This window comes from Heloderma suspectum, chromosome 11 (assembly GCF_057233095.1).
Source record: "Heloderma suspectum isolate Gila_16-S chromosome 11, 16-S_ref, whole genome shotgun sequence".
Classification (NCBI taxonomy): domain Eukaryota; kingdom Metazoa; phylum Chordata; class Lepidosauria; order Squamata; family Helodermatidae; genus Heloderma; species Heloderma suspectum.
The window spans coordinates 15605714-15627592 of record NC_139468.1 but is presented as its reverse complement, the minus strand read 5'-3'; positions in this window follow the sequence as shown (position 1 = coordinate 15627592).

Below are 21879 nucleotides of genomic sequence, written 5' to 3'. Positions count from 1 at the left end.
TTGTTGGGTTGTTCAGGGTGGCTTGTTTTCAGAGCAGCCTGTCACGATGTGCAAACCCGGCATGATGGCTTGTGTGTGGCTTGGAGGAAAGGGCTGCAGAGCTGCCTGGCAAGAGCAGCGAAAAACCCAGTTGCTCCTTGCAATCTTGCTAATGATATCCTCTCTCTGTTTCATCTTGAAATGACACTAGTCAATTTGCCCCTCTACTTCATTGCCTCCCTAGACTGCAACACCTTTTTTCTCCCACCTTTGGGGAGATTGGCACAAATTTAATGTTATTTTCCCCACCTTTGGGGAGATATATGCATATGTCACTTAAAAAAAAACCTTTTCAGGTAGATTTTCACAAATTTGCTAAAGTGCAGTAGCTGTTATTGCACTGAATAGTATCTATTGGACTCGTTATCAGGGTAGCAGAGTAGGCTGCTGAGGTTGTGCCGCAAAAGCTCATGGGATACATGCTGGGAGCAGGCAGGAGAACTACAGGGAAAACAAGCCACAGCAAGCCACAGAGCATATGATGGTTTGTTAGGAGTAATGTGGGTTAGCAAGCAAGCAACCAATATGCTGTAGTTTATTTTCAGGGCGGCTTATCATGACACGCAAACCAGCCCAATATCTAGAACAGAGATGGGGAACCCATGGCTCTCCAAATGTCATTGAACTCCAACTTTCATAATCCCTGACCATTGGACATGCTAGCTAGGGCTGATAGGAGTTGGAGTCCAACAACGTCTGGAGAACTACATGTTCCCCAGCCCTGCATCTAGAACAACCTTCCCCAAGTTGGTGTCCTCCAGATGTTTTGGACTTTAACTCCTATCAGCCCCAGCCAGTAGGTCCTGTGGTCAGGGAGTTGTAGTCCAAAACATCTGGAGGGCACAAACTTGGGGAGGGCTAATCTAGAACATAAAGCTCATAATGGGGAACCTCTAGCATCGATGCATGCATGTGAGCAATAAGGCACCATTTGGTGCACACAGGGATGCTCAAGATCGCCAGGATTCTCTGAACATCATCTTGCTGCTCATCTCATACCCAATTCCCATTTCTATTTGCAATCACTGCTGTCTTTGTTTATGGGAAACTTGCATAAATCGAGCAGCAATCAAATGGGAGATTTGCAGAAATCCCCCAAATTTGCGTGAATCTCCCCAAGTTTGTGCAATTTTCCTAATTTGTGTGAATTTCCTTCTTAGGCTAAAGTGGGGCTGATTCAGTCTACAGCAGAAATGCATGCAAATTAGAAAATTTTGCAAATTGAACTGGGAATCAGGTATGAGAGGAATGCAAGCACGCATTCAACAATTCGCAAATATTCTTGGTGGATGCGTGCTCACTCCCGCATTTGGAACTTCAAATGGGACATGCTCTCATGTTTTATGAGCAAAAATGAAATTCTCATATATCATGCCCTGGAACTGCTGAGTGACGTTTTGAGCTGTTCAAAACCTGTTGTAGCACAATTACAGCTTTCTGGTATATGTTCAATCAAAAGAACAAACACCCTTCTGGTGGAACACAGTTGGCTATATAGTAAAATAATATAGCATGCAGAAGGGAGATTAGAGGGTTGCATCCAGTGTTAGTCCTACTTAGAGTAGGGCCATTGAAATGAATGGAACTTAAGTTAGATTAACATTAGAAACAATCTGTTGCCTTCGGGAATGTGTCATGGTGGGCTTGGGCAGGGATCCTTAGCATGAGTATCAGGGAGTATTAGAAGCGTATCCCTGTTTTCATCTGTGAAATATTGGAGGGTATGTAACTAGTACTTATTGGACCATGCCTGTAACCTCAAGTGAAGGCAGAGTGTGTTGCAACTCAAACCAGACTGCACAATGGAGAGCTACTAGAGTCTGTGGGCAACAAAGGAAAGGTATTGTGTTCTAGTATTATTAGTATTATTACTTTATTCCTCTTGCAAGGAAATCATGGAAACTCACACGGTCCTCCTCCTCTCCGTTTTATCCTCACACCGACCTTGTGAGGTAGGTTAGGCTGAGAGTCAGTGACTGGCCCTAAGTCACCCTGTGAGCTTCCTGGCCAAGCAGGGTCTAGAACCCAGATCTCCCAAGTCCCAGTTCAACATTCAAACCAATAAACCACACTGGCTCGCAGGATTGACTGTGGCTCCACCCACACGGCAAACCACACTTTCTGCCTGACTTGGCCTGTCTATAAATGCTTCTAGCCAGGTCTGGGCCTCAGTCTGGGCAACGCCTGCCTTCCCTTCTGCCCTGGTCTCAGCGGTGCTTTGTTGTCAGCCTAATTTCTTCCCTTTCTGCTTCCCTCCCAGCTCAGTTCCCTCCCAGTCTTCTCGCTTCCTCATGGGGTGTGCCGTCCTGCTGGCTCTGTCCTATTGCACACTCCCTTGGATCAACTCTGTAGTGTCAGTTTATAATTTAGATCAGCCAAGCTGGTGCCCTCCAGATGTGTTGGGCTGTAACTCCCATCATTCCCAGTCAGCATGGGCCAATGACCATGCTGGCTGAGAATCCTGGGATTTGTAGTCAGCCCATTTGGGGGGCACCCGCTTGGGGAGGGCTGAAATAGAGACATGCCCTTATATGGGACCCTAGTCAAGCCTGCCCTTAGAAATGGCCATTTGTGGGCATATCCTAAGATCCCAGGGGTCTGTTGGAGCAGAGGAAGGGTTTTGAGAGAGACTGCCAGGCAACAGACGAATGTCGTGTTTTATGCCACTCTGAAGTTTATTTTTATGGGCTCGAGGTCATTACAGACCCTGGCTTGTGATCAACTCTGCTCCTAGCCTACGCTGAGTTTGTCAGCTGTGCTTCCAGAGGCCTTAACCCGCCTGTGAATGTTCTCAAATGCTCCTAGGGTAGCCTCATGCACATGACCAAAACAGAGGACAAAAGAGGCCACTGAGTTGCATAAAATGGCCATGTGCTGTTTGATATGCATGCATGCAAATTAGTATAACTGACATAGAGATACAATGCATCTCACCATAGACTGTGACCAGGTGACCTGTGTACCTGTCTGCTCAGTCTGCTGTCTAGGAGCTCACCATTGAGGTGCCTTATCTCCCACCTTCTTACGGCTCTTTACCTTTATATCGGACTTGGATCAGACAATCCTTCAAATACAGGATGCCTTCAAATGAGGACTATCCTCTGTCAAGAAGGGCACACAGACACTCTAAGTACTCCATCCATGCTCTGGTCCCAATCCTTCTGGGAATTATACTCTGCATTCTTACCTCCTCGTATGGGGGTGACTAGGGATGTACAGATCATCTAAAATCCGTTCCATCTGTGTTTCATGGATTGGCAGGCACCTTTCGTTCTGTTGTCTGTGCATTGACAGAATTGGATTTTGTTTTGTTTCTGAATTTGCACAAATGCGCACATGTGGAAATGTACGAAGTCTCCCCAAATGTGCATTTTCACACTTTAGCCTATGGGGGAAATGTGCATTTTTGGCCAGTTTGTTTTTTTAATTGCGTATTTTTAATGAGGACATTTATGTAAAATTCGTGAAAGTTAGTAAAATATTCTGCAAGTCCATGGAATTTACCCAACAAGGAGGAGCTGGTCTGCTGTGGAATCCATGGGCCAGATCCATGAAAGTCCAAACTCATTTGGTTCCATTACAGATTTCTCTGACATCCCTATGTGTGGCCCTCCAGATGTTTGGCTTACAACCCCCAGCATCCCTCACCGCTGGCTACAATGAGAAGGGCTGATGGGAGTTGTAGGCCAAAACATCTGGAGGCAGGACACAAGTTTCTCACCCATCCCCTAGTAAGTGTGTTTAGGGTTACAGCTTGAAGCTCAGAGGGACTGTTTTCCCTCTGCATGTGTATCCTTGCACCAGAACATGTACAAATTGCCACCCTTTAACCACTCTGGGTCCACTCAGATCAATCTGGAGACAAGGCAGGGCCCACCTCACTGTTTAAAAATGATAAAGAGCTATGGCTTTTCACAGCTGACAGATCATAAGAGAGAAACCTCTCAGCATGTTAAGAGGTCACTAAATATGAAAAGGGGATTTTTCACATCTGCCCAGAGACTGCATTTAATAAGTTGGAAATTATAATACTAATTTGGAAAATTGCCAAACTGACCAAAAATGGTTTTGATGGGCATGCAAATGAGTTCAGAAGAATTGGGGGGGGGAGGGGAGAGAAGAAAGATATGCAAATACTCCGATGCCCAGCAGGCCTGGCCCTAATCATACATGGGAGAGGGAGTGATGCTTCTTGGAGTCATTTCCATATTGTGATCTCTTGGTTCTTCCCAGCCTCCCTGGCTCATTTGCATTACTAGGAGAAGAAACTTCTGTAACACCATCTTATTAATTTGCTATAAGTTTTGATAGATTAAAAATCTGGCTAGTTAGATTTGTACGTATCTTGCCCAAATGGATCAGCAGAATGACAGAGCATCTCCAAAAGCTCATTGCTGTTTTTTTTTTTTTTAGTCTTCTTTCTTTCTTTATCTTTATATTCTGCGCTTCCTCGCAAGGAGGCCAGGGTGGCTAACAAACCATATAAAACAGTACAACACATAAACACTGTTGAATTCATAACTCTAAAATTATGAATATACAATAAACTGCAATAAAACCATCACTACAACAACAGGAAACAGACAAAGCACTTGCCTACATATCCCAAAAGTTTGTATGAATAAATGTGTCTTTAACTGGCTCCTGAATGACAACAGTGTGGGAGACAACCAAATCTATACTGGAAGGAAGATTCAGTCTACCACTGAGAAGGCCCTGCCACATGTGGTAGCTTCATAAGAACAGAAGAAGAACCCTACTGGTTCAGACCAAGGGTCCATCTAGTCCAGCATTCTGTTCACACAGTGGCCAACCAGCTGTCAACTGGGACCACGCTCCTCATTTCCTTGATGTTCTTCTGCTATTTCCAGTTGATGATCCCCACCAAGGGTGGCCTTGTGTACTCTTTTACAGAGGACAGTCCACTATTTGAAGGCATCCTCTATTTAAAGGATTGTCTGGTCCCAGAACACTAAGAAGGGAGAGCACAGGCCTTGCATTTGACACATCAACAGTTAGTACCTGGACAACAGACTTCATGGGTAGGCACACAGGTCACCTGTTTATAGTCATCCACAGTATTGTAAGATGTACTGTATTTCTATTTAAATCATAATAATTATTTCTAAATTTGCACGTATGCATATACATTTGCAAATGCAAATTTGAGGCAAGTTGGTATCCTTGTTTTTGGTTGTACATTCCCTCTTTTTTGGATGCCCTATCCTTCTCCATGTCCAGTTTCTTATGCTGTGGCATTGCTGGTTTGCATAACTCTGCCCCCACCATCAAGGCAGACAATTGCTCGATATAAACTCTTTCCAGGTGGAGGGCTGGCACCTGCTTCCAAAAGGTGAGCTGGGACTAGGGATAGGCGAACATGGGATGTTCACCCCTGCCATGATTCTCTGAACATCCGCTCATTGCTCATCTCTCCTTGTTTGCACTGGCTGTTTGTTTTGCATGAATGGGAAAACTGGGTGAAAGGAACAGCAATTGACTGTGAAAGTTGTGCAAAGAAAATCCCAAATGTGTGCAAATTTTCAAATTTGCACAAATTTCCTCCATAGACTAAAGCATGGGCGACTTAAAGTTGTGTATTTTGCGTAAGTTGCACATTTTGAGAAAACTGGGCATCTTTCAAGTACACATTTTGTGAATACAAATGCAAGTTTGGGAATTTGTGAACATTATCAATGAAAATGCTCTTCTGCTTGCATTCGGGATTGTGAACTGGGCATTTTGTTTAGTGATTTGTGAACTGCAACAAAATTCTCATACATCCCTAGCTGCGACTCTAGAGGGAGCTGTGAGATCCAGAAGGCATTCAGAAACCACAATGCCATCTATCCACTGACATGGCAGAGGGCCTATAGCATACACAGTGAGTCCTCTGCATGGCTCGGGAGGTTCCCAGGCCTTGTTAGGCCATTCTGTGCACACCCAAATGCCACTGGTTCAGCATCATCATCACCCTTGCAGCATGTTAGAGGTCTCAGGACATGTGTGACAAAGCCTATGCTTGCCTGGGGATGTTGTGATGCCATTCAACATCTTCTCACATGAAAATATTGATGATTTGATCCTTAGATTCCAAAATTCACATATGACAGAGATAAACAAGCTGTGGCCATAAGGCCATACATGTCCCTTGGCCTAATTTTAAAAGCTCTGTGCAAGCAATCAGTTCAGGCCTCTGACAAGAATGATCTGTCCCTCCCCTGGCAGCCCACTAGGTGGGGAGGGAGAGGGAGAAGACAAGAGAAAGAAAGGAGGAGTCAGAGAGAGAGAGTGAGAAGGTGTCAGAAAGAGCAAGAGAGAGGGTGTCAGAAAGAGGGAGGGGATGGCAGAAAGAGAGAGAGAGGGTGTCAGAAAGAGAGAGGGAAAGATGGTGGCAGAAAGAGAGAGAAAGAGGATGGCAGAAAGAGAGGGGGAAAGATGGTGGCAGAAGGAGAGAGAGAGAGAGAGAGAGAGAGAGAGAAAGTGGGTGGCAGAAAGAAAGAGAGAGAGAGAAAGGAAGAGGGGGGCAGAAAGAAAGAGAGAGAAAGGGAATGGTTCCATCTACTTTTGGCTCTGGCCCTACCCACTACTGGCTTAGGCCCAGATTACCCCTAATATCCACATAATGCTTACACCCCGTGTTATTTATTGGTCCAGGGCAAGGATAGGCAACTTGTGGCCCTCCAGATGTTTTAGCCAACAGCTCCCAACAGCTCCTACCCAGCATAGCCAAAGGTGAGGGATGATGGAAGTTGTAGGCCAAAACATCTGGAAGGCCACACGTTGCCCGCTCCTAGCCCTGGGTGACACTTCCATCTCTAGATCTTCACTGATCTGGAGTTGGAAGTGCCGCCTTCTTCATAGTGGGAAGATCATGTGGGGTATGTGGGCATTGTGCAGGGGCTTACTGTGCATCTCTGAATTCCCTCCTCATACTTTTTAGATCAGGAGAGGAAGGGCTATGATGCAGAGGAGCGGCCTGCTGCCTCCCAGTCTTCCCTGAGGTGTCTCACTTCAAAACAAGTGGAGTCAGAGTAAAAGAAAATGCAGCAGCAACCGGGTCAAAACCTGTGCCATAATTTCATGGTGAAAATTCTGGGAGGAACCTCTTTGGGCTACAGGACCCCCAACCTATGATCTGGCTTCAAAAGCAGTACAGTTTGAACAAGATCAATTGAAATAGGCAGCCGGATTACTTTGCCCTAAGGTGGGCCCTGCTTCTATGTTCTGTATAGCATCTAGAACATAATCTTCACTAAATCCATATGCAATAATTGCATTAGTAGAAATGACATGTTTTTTTGTCTGAAAAGTTGGAAAGTAGCTAACATATTTTGCATGGAAAACTGCCTCAGGTTGAGTCTCTGGCATCGCTGTATCTTTTGTTTACCGGTCATTTTTAATGTTGGCTTTATTTATTTAATTAAAATGAACATTAATTATATGTTTATTAAATGTTCCAATTAAATGTATTACTTCCAGAATCGTTCACTCTCATGTTGGAAATGAAAATCTTGGTGTGTGTATGCGGCAAAGAATATTGTCATAGAAGAATAAATCCTAGGGATATTTAACCCTATTACTCATGTTGGTTTGTGCTGGTGGTAGGGAAGGAACCCAAATGAATATAGTTCACAGTGGTAGACAAGCTAATGAATTGAGAGAAGCCCTATTCAGGCACCCTGAACCTGAATAGGGCAAACATGTGAGAAGGAGCACTCCAGCCCCCTCCCTTTCCTCTATCATGTTTGTCCCCCTTCATGGAGGGTGACTGAAGAGGAGAGCCACGTGAGCCGGAACACTGATTTTCCAGTGTTCTTGCTTGTGCTGAGAACTTTCATGGATGGAGGAGAGTCTCCTCTTTAGGTATTTGCCCTCCACACGTAGAGTGTGATGAATGTGACAAATGAGAGGGGTGGGGATGGAGTGCTCCTTCTTTCAGAATGCTTTCAGAGTACTCCTTCTTTCAGGTTCAGAATGCCTGAATAGGGCTATACTTTACAAATATTCCATTTACAATTTAGCTCATAGTCTTTTTTCATTACATTGCCATTTGACCCCACTATTTACATATACACACACGTGCACACACAGAGAGAATAATAGAACTGGAGGGGGCATTTATGCTGTCGAGTCCAATCCCTTCTTCACTACAGGAATCCAGTTTAAAGCCTCCCTGACATATAGCTGTCAATGAGGATGAGGATGAAAGGAGGAAGGCAGGCTTTAAATCAGGGGTGGGAAATATGTGGCTCTCCCGATGTGGTTGGACTGCAACTCTCATCAGCCCCAGCCAGCGTGGCCAATGGTGATGGATCATGGGAGTTGTAGTTCAACCACATCTGGAGGGTTACACATTCCCCACCTCTGCTTTATGTTTAAAACCAACATTTGTGTGAGAAAAGAGAACAAATGATTATTCTGAAAAGAGAGGCAGATCTTGGTCATTTAGAACCAAGAATGGAATCCTACACAGACTCAATGAAACTGGCATTACTTGGTAACCAGAGTTCCTTGGACACAGGTGCACCCTAGAGAGCCCAAGGGAGTTTCAGATTCAAGATGTCACCAGGTGGGTCTGACGTGCCTCTTTAAGCCAATTGCCCAATCTCTGTGTGAAAATGGTTAATGTCAGCACATCACTCCCACAGATGTGGCCACGAGGGCAGGGAGTTCCTAGAAACAGGTACACCAGGAACCTGGCACTTCAGTGCTGACATGGTGCTTTTGCAAACCCCCACCCAGATAGCTGCACATTGTGATCTGGTTACAAAGTAGCTCCCAGACTTTGGATGTGATTATGGAAGCATGTTTAAAAGGTGCCCCTGGGCAAAGGTACATCATCTGCAGAAGTTAACAATTATCATCTCTTACAGTGCAGCATCTGATAATACTGGGTTTTGTGGGTTTTTCCCAAAGCTTATGAACCCGTAGTATCTCTGTGCCAATATGAAAGGGAGGGGATTTATGCAGTTGCAGGCATATCAGCTTGGGAAAACCCAAAGACCTTGTAAATTTGCCAAGACACCCACAAAAATGGAGCCTGTGTTCTTACTTGATTCCCATGGATTCTCAAAGATTTTATTTCTAAATCATTTGATGCACTTTCCTCACCTCTGGCCTTGCAGTATATAATCCTTTCTCCCTACATGCTAGGACTTCCTTTTCCAAATGATCTCTCTCCACAGTGGTTACAAGGAGATAGTTTTCGACAGTTCTCAGCCTAGACTTAGAAAAGCTCCCCTCTTTGTGGTGAGAAAAAGCCCGGAGCTAAATTTCAGAACAAAAACACACAGATTTGCAGGAAGACTGCCAAACTTCTTTGTTTTCTATATTCTTTAAATGTCTGAAATTCAGGGATGGCCCCAAAAATTGGGGGGGGGGAGCAAAATGCAATAATAGTAATAATAGTAATAATCATTCCTGAAATTGGAGGGGCACACGTGTATTCCATACACTATAAATGTATCAGCACAAAATCTCCAAGTCCAAAATAGACAGAATGTGTGTGTGTGTGTGTGTGTGTGTGAAAATAAAACTAGAATGGATTGCAACTGTGAAGAGGAACAAATATTGTGTATGTGCGCGTGTGCACACATGCACACACCATTCACACAGTATGTATGGTAGATGATAATGCTAAATCACTAAGAACTCACTTGTCTGGAAAGATGGGGTGGTTTTGGTTTGATAAATGCATGGGGTACAATTGAAGGGTTGCATAAAAATACCTTAAATAAATGAATAAATACTCTCCAGAAGTACTGTATTTCCCTAGAAGTATTCCCCAGAATGACAAGTATAAAGCTTGTCATGACTTTCAGGGATGACATGGCACTGGCTGAAATAGACCTTGAGCAAAATATTGAAAAGTCACGCTCCTCCAGATTTTGCAGTATGGCCTAACTCATTCAACCTTTTGTTAGGGATGAACAGATCTATCCATTTTGGTTTTCCTCAGGCTCTCATTTCTCCAAGTGTGCATTCCATTCTTCCTGAATTTTGAGAATTCTTTTTGTCTTTTCTTTTGTTTTACTTTTGCATGAACGTTTGTATGCATGTTTCTCCTAGTATGTGGATTTTAAAAATTAAGTAGTTCTGCTACTACAATCCTCTTCCCCCTCTTCATCATTGCTACCATTTGCTTGCTTGCTGAGCAGAGAGCCAATGAGCAAGCAGGCCGTGGCATCTCCTGCTCCTCCGTCTCAGCACCACCATTGCCTGGGACCAGAGCAAGAGGCAAGTGAACAAGCTGGTTGCAGTGGTGATGAGAAGGGGCAGGTCCAGGGGGCTCTTGTCAGCAGGCCCCTGCTGGCATGTGGGCCCATGGCAGGTGCCTGACCATGCCTACCCTTCTTGCCAGCCCTGACCTGGAGGTCCATGGAAGACAAAGCTGCTTTGCTAGCATCAACATTTTCTCACTAAGATGATGTGGGTCCCTCCCTTTTATCTGCCTGGCAACAAGGAGCTCTGTTGCTCCCCCTAGTGGTATATTGTTACCAAGCTTTTTTTTTTTTTTTTAAGCTGTTCAAAGGCTACATTTCCATAAGAGAGAGATATAATTTTATTTTAATGTTTTGCTGTTGGTTTTTATTTTAAATGCTCCCTCTGGCTTTCTTTGCTAGCAGGCACGTCTTGGCATTGCGAGGGAAGCTGATATTGAACATATGGTTTATTGCGAAGCATTCATCTTTCCAAGGCTCTCGCGTTCTGGGGGAAACGCCAGATTGCATGAGAGAAAGTTGGCATGCCCTTTTGGGTGTCTTTTTCCAAAAGACATTTGGTATTCTCAGAAGCGACAAGCACGCGACTTGAAAACAAAGGCTCAGTGAGGCAAATGCGATTGTAGAGAATCCAACACCTCCCTGGGCCTTCCACTAGATTCCCGTGGTCACAGGTGAACCGGATAGTGCGGTTCTGCTCCTCCCATCTTGGCTTATGCTCCATTTGTCAGTGAAGCAGCTGCCTCCCTCTGTGGAATGGCAGAGCAAGAAACTGGCTGAACATACAAAATCGGCCTACACAGGGCTGGCCCTACCATTAGGTGGGCAGTTGCCTCTGGCGGCAGATGCTGGGAGGAAAGAGCTGTGTGTCACAGGCTTCCCTGTGCCCGCTAAGCCAGCTTGCTGCCTTCAGGTGCAGTGGAGGTTTTGGTCCCATCATCGAAGACAGATTCAACAGCCCATCCAGTCAGCTTTTGTATATGGAATGGGAGGGGATGTGATCTTGCTCAGGTAAGGAACCCTGGGTCTGCACCAGGTGAGACTCTTTCTTCACCTAATCCACTGTTTTTTACTCTGATTGGCAGCTGCCCTCCAGGATCTCAGGCAAAAAGAAGCCTTCCACATCACCTGCTACCTCATCCTTTTATCTGGACATGCCAGGGATTGAACCCAGATCTTTTCCATGCAAATCACATGCTCTGCCACTCACCTATGGTCCTTTCCCCAGGTGGAGTCCCTGTTCCTTCTACTCACTCCTTTGCTGTGCTCTGCAGTTCCACCGTTTCGCTGCAGGGATGCTGAGAGCATGGCAAGAATTGCAACTCTTACCATTCCTGGAAATGCCAGATCACTTCTTCATGGGCACTGGAGTAGTTCCCTGTGAAAAGAGGTCCAATATGCATGACCTATCGCTTCCTGCCCTCATGGCCTGGGACCCATATCATATCGACACCATTTCTCCCTATTTCAACCTCTCTCACCAGCCATGTTTATGGGCAGAGACGGCAGCTCAGCGGCAGAGCTATGAAGGATCAGAAAGTGATGGGAAAAGCCTCTGCCTGAGTATCTAGATTGGCATGACTGCCTGCTGCCAGTCAGAGCAGACAATAGGCCAGTTCACATGACATGGGTCGGCAGCCCATCGTGGGTTAATTTATGCATGAGGCGCTGTGGTGCATACTGGCCACCATTATGAATATGCCAGCCCCTTCCTGGAGTTACCCTGGCTTGTCATCTCATCCGAACCCAGGCAGTAGGGGTTATTTGAGGGTTAAACATCCCTTGCATAACCATAAAACAGACTATGGGTTATGTGAGGGTTGTTTAACCCTCAAATATGCCTATGCAGGCTGGGTTCAGATGACCCGACAAGCCACAGCAACCCTTGGCTGGGGCTTGTGTATAAATAATAGTGGCCAGCATGCGCTGCAGCACTGTGAGGGTTAATTAATACAGGGTGGGCTGTCGTGTCATCCAAACAAGGTCATTGTAGGGTTGGATGGAAAAACGGTCTGATCTATTTTAAGGCAGCTCCCTATGTTCCTTAAATCTGACCTGTCTTCGTATTCTATCCATGCAAAAAGAGCTTTAGCTGTCACAAGCAGAGCCTTTACAGTGGTGGCCCCAAAGCTGCAGAATCAGTGGAGGCTGGTGGCTCCGATATCAGTAGGGATGTGCTCCAGGTTTCAGTGGGAACCAGTCAGAATTCTAAAGGAGCTATCCAAGGTGCTGGACCTATTTTGGTGATAGGTTTCAGTGCCTTGGATAGCTCCTTTAGAGTTCTGACGGGTTCTGACTGAAACCTGGAGCAGCTGAACTGCCCCACTGACACTGGAGCTGCCAGCCTCCACTCTGCAGAACAATTGACTTGATGCCAGGAAGATTTGTGAAGGATCTCTCTCTTTCCAAGCTGATTTTTGGTTTAGCTGATTAGGAATTTCATCAGAGAATTGTTGACTTGGTTAGTTGCCTGTTTGTATTATTGACAGAAGGGTTAAAAATGTTTTAAGCATTTTTGTAAGCTGCTTTGAGCTTTGGAGAAGTGACCCAAAAAGTTTTAAATAAATAAATGAAAAACGCTGAGGGGCACATGGACAAATGTGAATATCCTGATGCCATGCATTTCGTCATTCCAGCAAAGGTTATTCGTTTTTCATCTCACTGCTTTTGCTTGATTCTTCTCTCCAGGTGCAGTTGGTTTCCCAGGTAATTTATTTCACTAGAGATGAACAGCTTGCATGTTATTTCCTCCATATGGGTACACAAAAATGCAAGCTTCTAGATTCTCCTTTCTTTTCCTTAAGGGGTAGTTTGCATTATGGTCTTCTGAGGTGGTAGAAATACAGCAAAGTTACTATGAATTGACCTTTGGGTTTGCGAACTGGTCTTAGGAATGCTCTGAAACCTTTATGACATGTGTCGTAAGAACATAAGAAGAGCCCTGCTGGATCAGACAAAGGGTCCATCTAGTCCAGCATTCTGTTCACACAGTGGCCAACCAGCTGCCCATGGGAAACCCGCAAGCAGAACATGAGTGCAACAGCACCCTCCCGCCCATGTTCCCCAGCAGCTGGTGTACATAGGCATAGTGCCTCTGATACTGAAGGTACCAATAGCCATCAGGACTAGTAGCCATTGGTAGCCTTCTCCTCCAGGTATTTGTCTAACCCCCTTTCAAAGCTATCCAAATTGGTGGTCATCTCTACATCTTGTAGAAGTGAATTCCATAGTTTAACCATGCATGGTGTGAAGAAGTCCTTCCTTTTGTCTGTCCTGAATCTCCTACCCATCAGCTTCATGGGATAATGCTGGGTTCTAGTATTTTGAGAGCGAGAGAAAAATGTCTCCCTGTCCACTTTCTTCACACCATGCATAATTTTGCACACCTTTATCATATCTCCCCTTACTCGCCTTTTCCCCCCAAGCTAAACAACGGGTCATGATTGCCTGTTCATTGCCCACCCATGTGTGGAAATCCCTTCTTCTGCCTCTTATTGTTATTGGTAATTTAATATTAATATTTCTAGCAAAGTAAAATAAATATAGATATATAAATAAGGAGTATGCAACTACATGCACCTAAGCTAGAGGACTGTTGCAACACTGATTGAAATAATTGATCTTGAAGATCTTTAAAATATCTAGCCAAAGTTAAGGACTTCAGACTGCTGAAGTCCTATACAGATTTACCTGGGAGTAATTCCCACTGAAATCAATAGGACTTCTGAGCCTAGGATTGTTCTGCTTCAATTGTTCAATTGAACAATTCAATTGTTCAATTCAATTATGATTGTTCTATTTCAATGGGGAAAATGTTCAAATGTGTGCTTAATAGGGATGGATGTATCTATCAGTGCTGCTTTCTCCCACATTTAAAGTTTTAATTCTCAAGTCATTTATGTATGTATGTATGTATGTATGTATTTTTATCTATTATATTTATATCCCACCCAGGAGCCAAGGCTCCCTAGGCAGTTCACAAAAATTCAAACCATAAAATAAAAGATGATAAAACTTGATATAAAATATTATATACAGCGCTTCGGTATAGAAAAGTAATAAATAAATAAATAATAAAACTTAAAAGTTTAAAAGTAAAAACCAACAGCAGTTACAGCCCAAGGAAAGCCTGGGTTTTTTCGAGGCATTTGAAAGATGCCGCATATTTCTACCTCCTGAACTTCATGGGGAAAGGTTTTCCAGAGTTCTTTCTCTGGGAAAAAAAGTCTTTTTTCTTTCCAGAGTTCTTCCTCTGGACATTCTCACCCAAATTCAGTAGATACAGGTATTCAAAGCATGGAGAGGCCCATGTTGTACATGGCTGGATGTATCTGTTAAAGATGAGGAGCATGGCAGAAAAAAGAGGTGGCAACTCTAATTCTGGTTGAAAAGACAGGGATTCAAAGCCAGAGCTAAGCCAACTCAAAGCCCATGGCCTGGATGGATGAATCTATGAGTTTTGCATTCTCCCACATCCATTTTTTTTTAAAGATCTCAAATTCTTTCCATCCCATTTTTAAAGGAATCTATGCATTTTAGTAAGTTCTTCTACCCCTCCAACTGAACAAAATTCGAAGTTATCCCAAGATGAGCAAACTTGCTCGAAGTGGGCTAGATGAAACAACGATCATGTGGATCCACAGTTGGCTACAGAATCGGACTCAAAGAGTGCTTATCAATGGGACCTTCTCAAGCTGGGGAGAGGTAACGAGCGGGGTACCGCAGGGCTCAGTCCTGGGCCCAGTGCTCTTCAACATTTTTATTAATGACTTGGAGGAGGAGGTACAGGGAATGCTGATCAAATTTGCAGATGACACAAAATTGGGAGGGATAGCTAATACTTTGGAAGACAGAAACAAAATTCAAAGTGATCTGGATAGACTGGAGTGCTGGGCAGAAAACAACAGAATGGCATTTAATAGGGACAAATGCCAAGTTCTGCACCTAGGAAAAAGAAACCAAATGCACAGTTACAAGATGGGGGATACGTGGCTCAACCACACTACGAGCGAGAAGGATCTTGGAATTGTCGTCGATCACAAGCTGAATATGAGCCAACAATGTGATGTGGCTGCAAAAAAGGCAAATGCTATTTTGGGCTGCATTAATAGAAGCATCGCTTCCAAATCCCGGGAAGTACTAGTTCCCCTCTACTCAGCACTGGTTAGGCCTCATCTGGAGTACTGTGTCCAGTTCTGGGCACCACACTTTAAGAAGGATGCAGACAAGCTGGAGAGGGTTCAAAGGAGGGCAACAAAGATGATCAGGGGACTGGAAACAAAGCCCTATGAAGAGAGACTGAAAGAACTGGGCATGTTTAGCCTTGAGAAGAGAAGACTGAGGGGAGATATGATAGCACTCTTCAAGTACTTGAAAGGTTGTCACAGAGAAGAAGGCCAGGATCTCTTCTTGATCATCCCAGAGTGCAGGACACGGAATAATGGGCTCAAGTTACAGGAAGCCAGATTCCGGCTGAACATCAGGAAAAACTTCCTGAGTGTCAGAGCAATACGGCAATGGAACCAATTACCTGGGGAGGTGGTGGGCTCTCCCACACTGGAGGCCTTTAAGACGAGGCTGGACAGCCATTTGTCAGGGATGCTCTGACTTGGATTCCTGCATTGAGCAGGGGGTTGGACTCGATGGCCTTGTAGGCCCCTTCCAACCCTACTACTATTCTATGATTCTATGTCCTTACCAGCGAAATTCTCACATATCCCAACTCCTTACCTCTCCCATTGAAATCAGTGGGATTTAGAAGTGATGAACTCTAACCAGAGTACTGTGCCCTTGCATGTGCTATATAACCATTAGGTTTTGTTATTACACCCTAGCAAACATTTTAAAATGTACATACTGTTCATCTTAAATATCCACTGTTGGAGAGACATCTAAATGGTCATATATGGATGCAACAGCCAGATATACTTGGATTGGTGGTGGCATATCAGACACTTAGCAGAATATATGGTGGTGGCCTCCCAATCATGGGATGATCTCCCCAGTGAGGCCCACCTGGTGCCAACATTGTTATCTTTTCAGTGCCAGGTTAAGACCTTCCTCTTTTCTCAGGCCTTTGGCAGCATATGAGCCAGTGTGGTGTAGTGGCTAGAGTGTTGGACTGGGAGCCAGGAGATCTGGGTTCTAGTCCCCACTTGGCCATGGAAGCTCACTGGGTGACTTTGGGCCAGTCACAGACTCTCAGCCCAACCTACCTCACAGGGTTCTTGTTGTGAGGCTAAAATGGAGAGGAGGAGGGTTATGTACGCCACCTTGGGTTCCTCAAAAGAGGGGGAAAAAAGTGGGATATAAATATAATACATACATACATACATACATACATACGAGGAGTTTTAATCGATCCTGGATTTGTCTCATGGTTATGGTGATTGCTCAAAGTTGTTTTTTTAGATATATAGCTTGCCTCTGTGTATATTTGTTTGTTTTCTGTAAATAAAAAAGTTTAATTCTGTATACTGTATTCGTAATAGTTTTTAATCTTTGTAAGCAGCCCAGAGAGCTTCTGCTATGGGGTGGTATAAAATTAAACCATCATCACCATCATCTCATTTAAAACTGACATTGAGGGACTGTGTATTTTTTTTTTAAGCTGCAGGGAGGCAGGAGTCATGATAACATCATGTTTCCTCTCTGGCTTTGGGTGGGGAACAGAGAGGCTGGACGCGAAACGCAACAGCTCACGAAGCGTCAAGGGCTTTGAATCAAACTTTTATCTGTGCCACGTTTCATTCTCCTGACAGCCTAGGAGCAGGTGCCTCCCTGAGAACTTTGCTGGCTAATTGTCTCCTGCTAATACATCTGCCTCTCCTTGGCACCCTCTTTAAACAGAAGTCATTTTGACATTATTTGGTGTGTGTTTTTTGTTCTTCTCCAATTAATTAGTTAATTTTACATTGAAGCCACTTCAAAGGGCCTTTCCGAGGAGCTCGGCAAAGCCTCCCAGACCCCACGCTGGGGAGCTGCGCGTGTGTGTGCTGTTTATCTTTAGATATTCAAGGTTGGAGAGATGTCTCCTTCACTTGTGGATGCTGACTAATTAATCTCTTGGCCTCCGTGGTCAAAATCAAAGCTGCAGGCAAGTGGCAAGTGACATTTGCATAAAGCTTGTTCAAAGGGAATGCTTCTTCAGGGTATGTCCACTAGGGATGGTGGAAAACATTTGTTTGGTTCACATCAAAAGTTGTGTGAATTTGCACTTCATGGACCAATACACAAACTGAAATGCAGCTATCCATCGGTACTGGAACTTTTAAATTTTTTGCAATGCAGCTATCCAGTCGAAAACTTCACATAAAGATGTGGCTATCAGGGGAACACACACGCCAAAATCCATATGTTAGTGAAAATGATGTATAAAAATGTGGTACTTTGGGGGAAATCGTTTGCAAAAAATGCATCTATGAACCAAAATTATGTATAAAAATGTTTATATTAGGAGAAATTCACACAAAAATGCACAGGTTTTCATGCAAAGTTTTTTTTTAATGGAGACTAATGAAGAAAGGGGATAGAATGAACTTAAGATTAGAAAAATGAGAAACTGAGAGACACTTATGACAGATTTATCCATCCCCTATTTCCACAAGGATATCCTGTGACACTCATTCTTAGTGTTTTCAGCCCAGTCGTGCATGTTTATGTACAGTGCCGTCTCCAGGCTGTTGAGGGCAACACATCCCCAACAGGACCCCTCCTTCAGCAGGTCTACCTTCCCACCGCCATTGTCACTGGCTGCTATTGCTCCTCATTCTCTTTCTCCTCATTGCTACCACTTGCTTGCTTGACAGGCAAGAACCCAGTGAGCAATTAGACAGTGGCATCTACTGCTCCTCCTCACCACCACCATTGTCTGGGCAAGAATGAGAGGCAGGTGAAGAAGCAGGTTGAAGTGGTGAAGAGCAGGAACAACTCCAGGGGCACTTGTCAGTGGGCCCCTGCCAGTGTAGGCCCAACCATGCCTACTTTTGAAGCTGACTGTCAGGGTTCCCCTTATGACCTGGACCCCCTGAGCTGCTCCTTAAGGATCTCTTGCCTCCTTAAGACTCCCACCTTCCTTCTTTTACCTTCCTCTTTCCAGTAATGTGGGGTTTAGGTAGACATGGGGTGATTGACACTCTAGACACAGGGTTTGACCACAGCAGTTTACTAGAAAATTAAAATGTTCTATATATTTTAAATTGTTTTATTGTGTGTTGTTTGGTTTTAATTTTTGTGAACCGCCCAGAGAGCTTCAGCTATTGGGCGGTATAGAAATGAAATGAAATAGAAATGAAATGAAATAAAAATAAAACAAGCAAATCACAACTAAAGGTATTTACACAATAGAGATGAGTGATAGAAAAGGCCTTAAAAGAAAATAAAAGTTGCAAAACGCAAGTTCCTTTACCCTAGCTGTCCTTCTAGGCTGCTCCTTCCTGCTGCTCCCTCTTCATGCCCTGGTCTCTCTCTGACTCTGAATCTTGCTGGCTCTCTTCCTCTTTCTGTATACCCCCCTCCCTCCAAACTGAAAGTCCTGTTTCAACCCTGAAGAAATGAAACTTAATTGGGGAATTGAAGCAGAAACTCACCCAGAGAAATGAAACTATTCTTCTCAGGGTTACCCCCTCCCAACGAAAAACCCCAGGCCTCTAAGCCTGACCTCCCCTCCCCCACTTTGCCTCTGTAGGCCTCAAACCTTCACACCAGCCCTGTACATGTACCTTTTAAAAATAATCTGAAGCAGCAAGTTAAAAGAAATCAGCTGCACCTTCTGTCAGAAGCAATGCTTCAGTATTGTCCCACAGAAGGCAGGGAAGGGGGGCAAGCAAAGGGACTGGGGTAGAAACCAATGATGGGCAAACGTACCCCAAATGAAGTCATTATTTCCTCAGCTCAGTCTGATCACTGCTCCCATGTGGTGCCTGCTTATCTGGGGTGGCCAGCAATGCATTGCCCGAAAAGTGGAAATGAATCACCAGAACAGAAAACAAAAGAGGAGATGGATTTGCCTAAAGTTTGCCTGTGCTAATTTATAGATATAGGTGTCAGTTTAGAAATAATGACTGTAATTTGAACAGAGATACATCTCAACAGAACGGGGAAGGCTTTGACCAGATGGCTTGTGTACCTCCCTGCGCAGTCTGCTGTCCAGGTGCTGATAACTGTGGATGGGCAACTTCAAGGCCCCTGCTGCTCTCCCAGCTTCTTATGGTTCTTTACCTCTATTCCGGACTTGGTTGGAGAACCCTCAAAAATAATTTTAAAAGGATGGCTTCAAACAGTGGACTGACCTCTGTAACACAGGACACATGGCTAGCTTATCCTTATTGTACAGTGCTGACAGAATCTTACCTGCCTGTACTTTTTCACTGTCCCCAAGCCTCTGATGAATGGTCCATAGGAATGGTCCAGTTGTAGGAATCCCAAAGCATCCTTGCATTTCCAGAGGGTGTGGGGATTTTGAATTGCAATATGGGAATCTCTCCTAATATCAGCTTGGGTGAATGGATTGTTCTGACAGATCCTCCTCACACCTGTAGTGACAAATGCATCTGCCATCTGCTTGTGCAACCCACCCTTTGGCTCCAAGGAGCTGATAAAAAGGATCTGTGGGGAGAAGATGGATGAGGAAGGAAGAGGCTTGTGGGAGTACTGGAACAGGAGGATGGCAGGGAATGCCTTTGCCCCTTCACTTGCTGGAGCCAATGGTGCCATTGCCATTATTACGGAGCAAGCACTCCCTTCTGTCTGCTTGTTTCCTAATTGCTGGTCTTGTAAATTGCTTGATTTATGGCTCTGTTCATCAGTTCTGGCCCTGGGGTATAACATACTTTCCCTTCTAGACTAGAAAGCAGAGAGTGAATTAACAACCCTGCTGAAGGTTCAATAAGGAGCTGAGCATTTGGGGATCTTTATTGTGTTGTCTTTGCCAAGAAATGCTCTGACGACCTGAACACACACACACACACACTTTCAGTTCTTTATGTTTCTGCAGCTCCTCTCTTGTCATGGGCAGCAGCTGCTTCATGGGTGCTCAATCACACAGGCAGACTTTGAAGTGTCCTACAGGAACAGCCACAAAGGAGCATCCATTTTGCATCCATTTCCCTGCAAACTTGGGGTGGGAGCCAAGTCCTTGAAAAATATGTTTTCTTGGTTTAGGGAGATAGGGGGGTGAGGGGAAAAAGAGAGTTGTGCTTTGTGTATTCCCAAAGTCCTGCAGCAGGAGAATGGAGACAGAGATGCATATGGAAAATGAGCCAGTCTCTACAGAGAAGAATAAATGGACAGAAATCTGACATTAGAAATGGCGATATTCCAGAAATGGTGGCAGAACACTTCAGTCTCCCAGGACACTCTGTCACTGACCTTAAAGTGGCCACTGTAGAACAAAGAAACTTCAAAGGGAGATTAGAGTGAGTGAATGCTGAATTAGAATTCACCAACAAGTTTAATTCTATCACCAGAGGCTTGAATCAGGATAAGGGATTCTTATCACAATATGTGTGTTAATTGGCTTACCTAGTGCCAGGATGTTTGTACTATCAGCTGCGCTGTGACCACTGTTAATAATGTGATTGTCACTATCTTTACTTTCTGCATTTAATTTCCTTCTGACCTCACTGTTTACAGTTCTTTCCCACTGCCACCACTATCTGTTCTGTATATAAACCTGAAACTCTCCATAATACTCCATGCATCTGATGAAGTGAGCTATAGTCTGCGAAAGCTTATGCCATAATAAATGTGTTAGTCTTTAAGGTGTCACAGGACTCTGTTGTTTTCGAGATCAGAGAGAAGAACATCCCAGCATATTGACATACTGAGATGCAGCCGCAAGGAATTAAGTGCAGAATGGGTTCCCAGAGGCTTTTTCTCATTCTCCTGGCACAGCCTTTTGCCAAGTCCTTCGAGAGTGGCACCTGTGTTGTAGCCTGCCTTACGGATTTGGAAGTCTTGTTGATTTAAATGGGAAAGAGCTAAGTATATGCTTTTAGCTCTTCTTCCACTGAAATTCATTCACCCACAGTGTGCCAAGCACTCATCTTGGTCAGACCCCCCCCCCTCCCTGCACCTGAACAATCCATTCAGAGGATCATCCACAGCCATTAAAGAACATGGGAAGTTTCTTTTGTCTGTTTCCTGATGCCCACCTTGAATCGCTTTAGATCAAACCACTGCAGTAGGCCAATTCACAACAATCAGGCAAATAGATTTTAAACTCTGTATATCAGAGGCATTGAACCTCTTTCAGCCAAAGGGGTCAATTCCATTTCGGAGAACCTCTTGAGGGCTGCATTCCAGGGGTGGGTGGTACTGAAGGCAAAAGGGGATGAGACCAATGGCAAAAGGAACAGGGCCAAAAATGCCAGCTTATTTTAGCTTAAAGCTCTTCCTGCCAGGAACTAAACCTCAGGAGCAGCATTTCAACCTTTAAAACTGGGGGGGGGGACTACACAAAAGTGGGAAACCACCACATGGTGGGAGGTGACCAGGGGGAAAGGAACAGGGTGTGGTAGTTTGGGAAGCCAGGCAAGATGGATTTGACCCTCAGGTCTGAGGTTCTGCACCCCTGCCATATGTGCTAAGGGCACAAATGAGTCTTGAGCCGAGATGA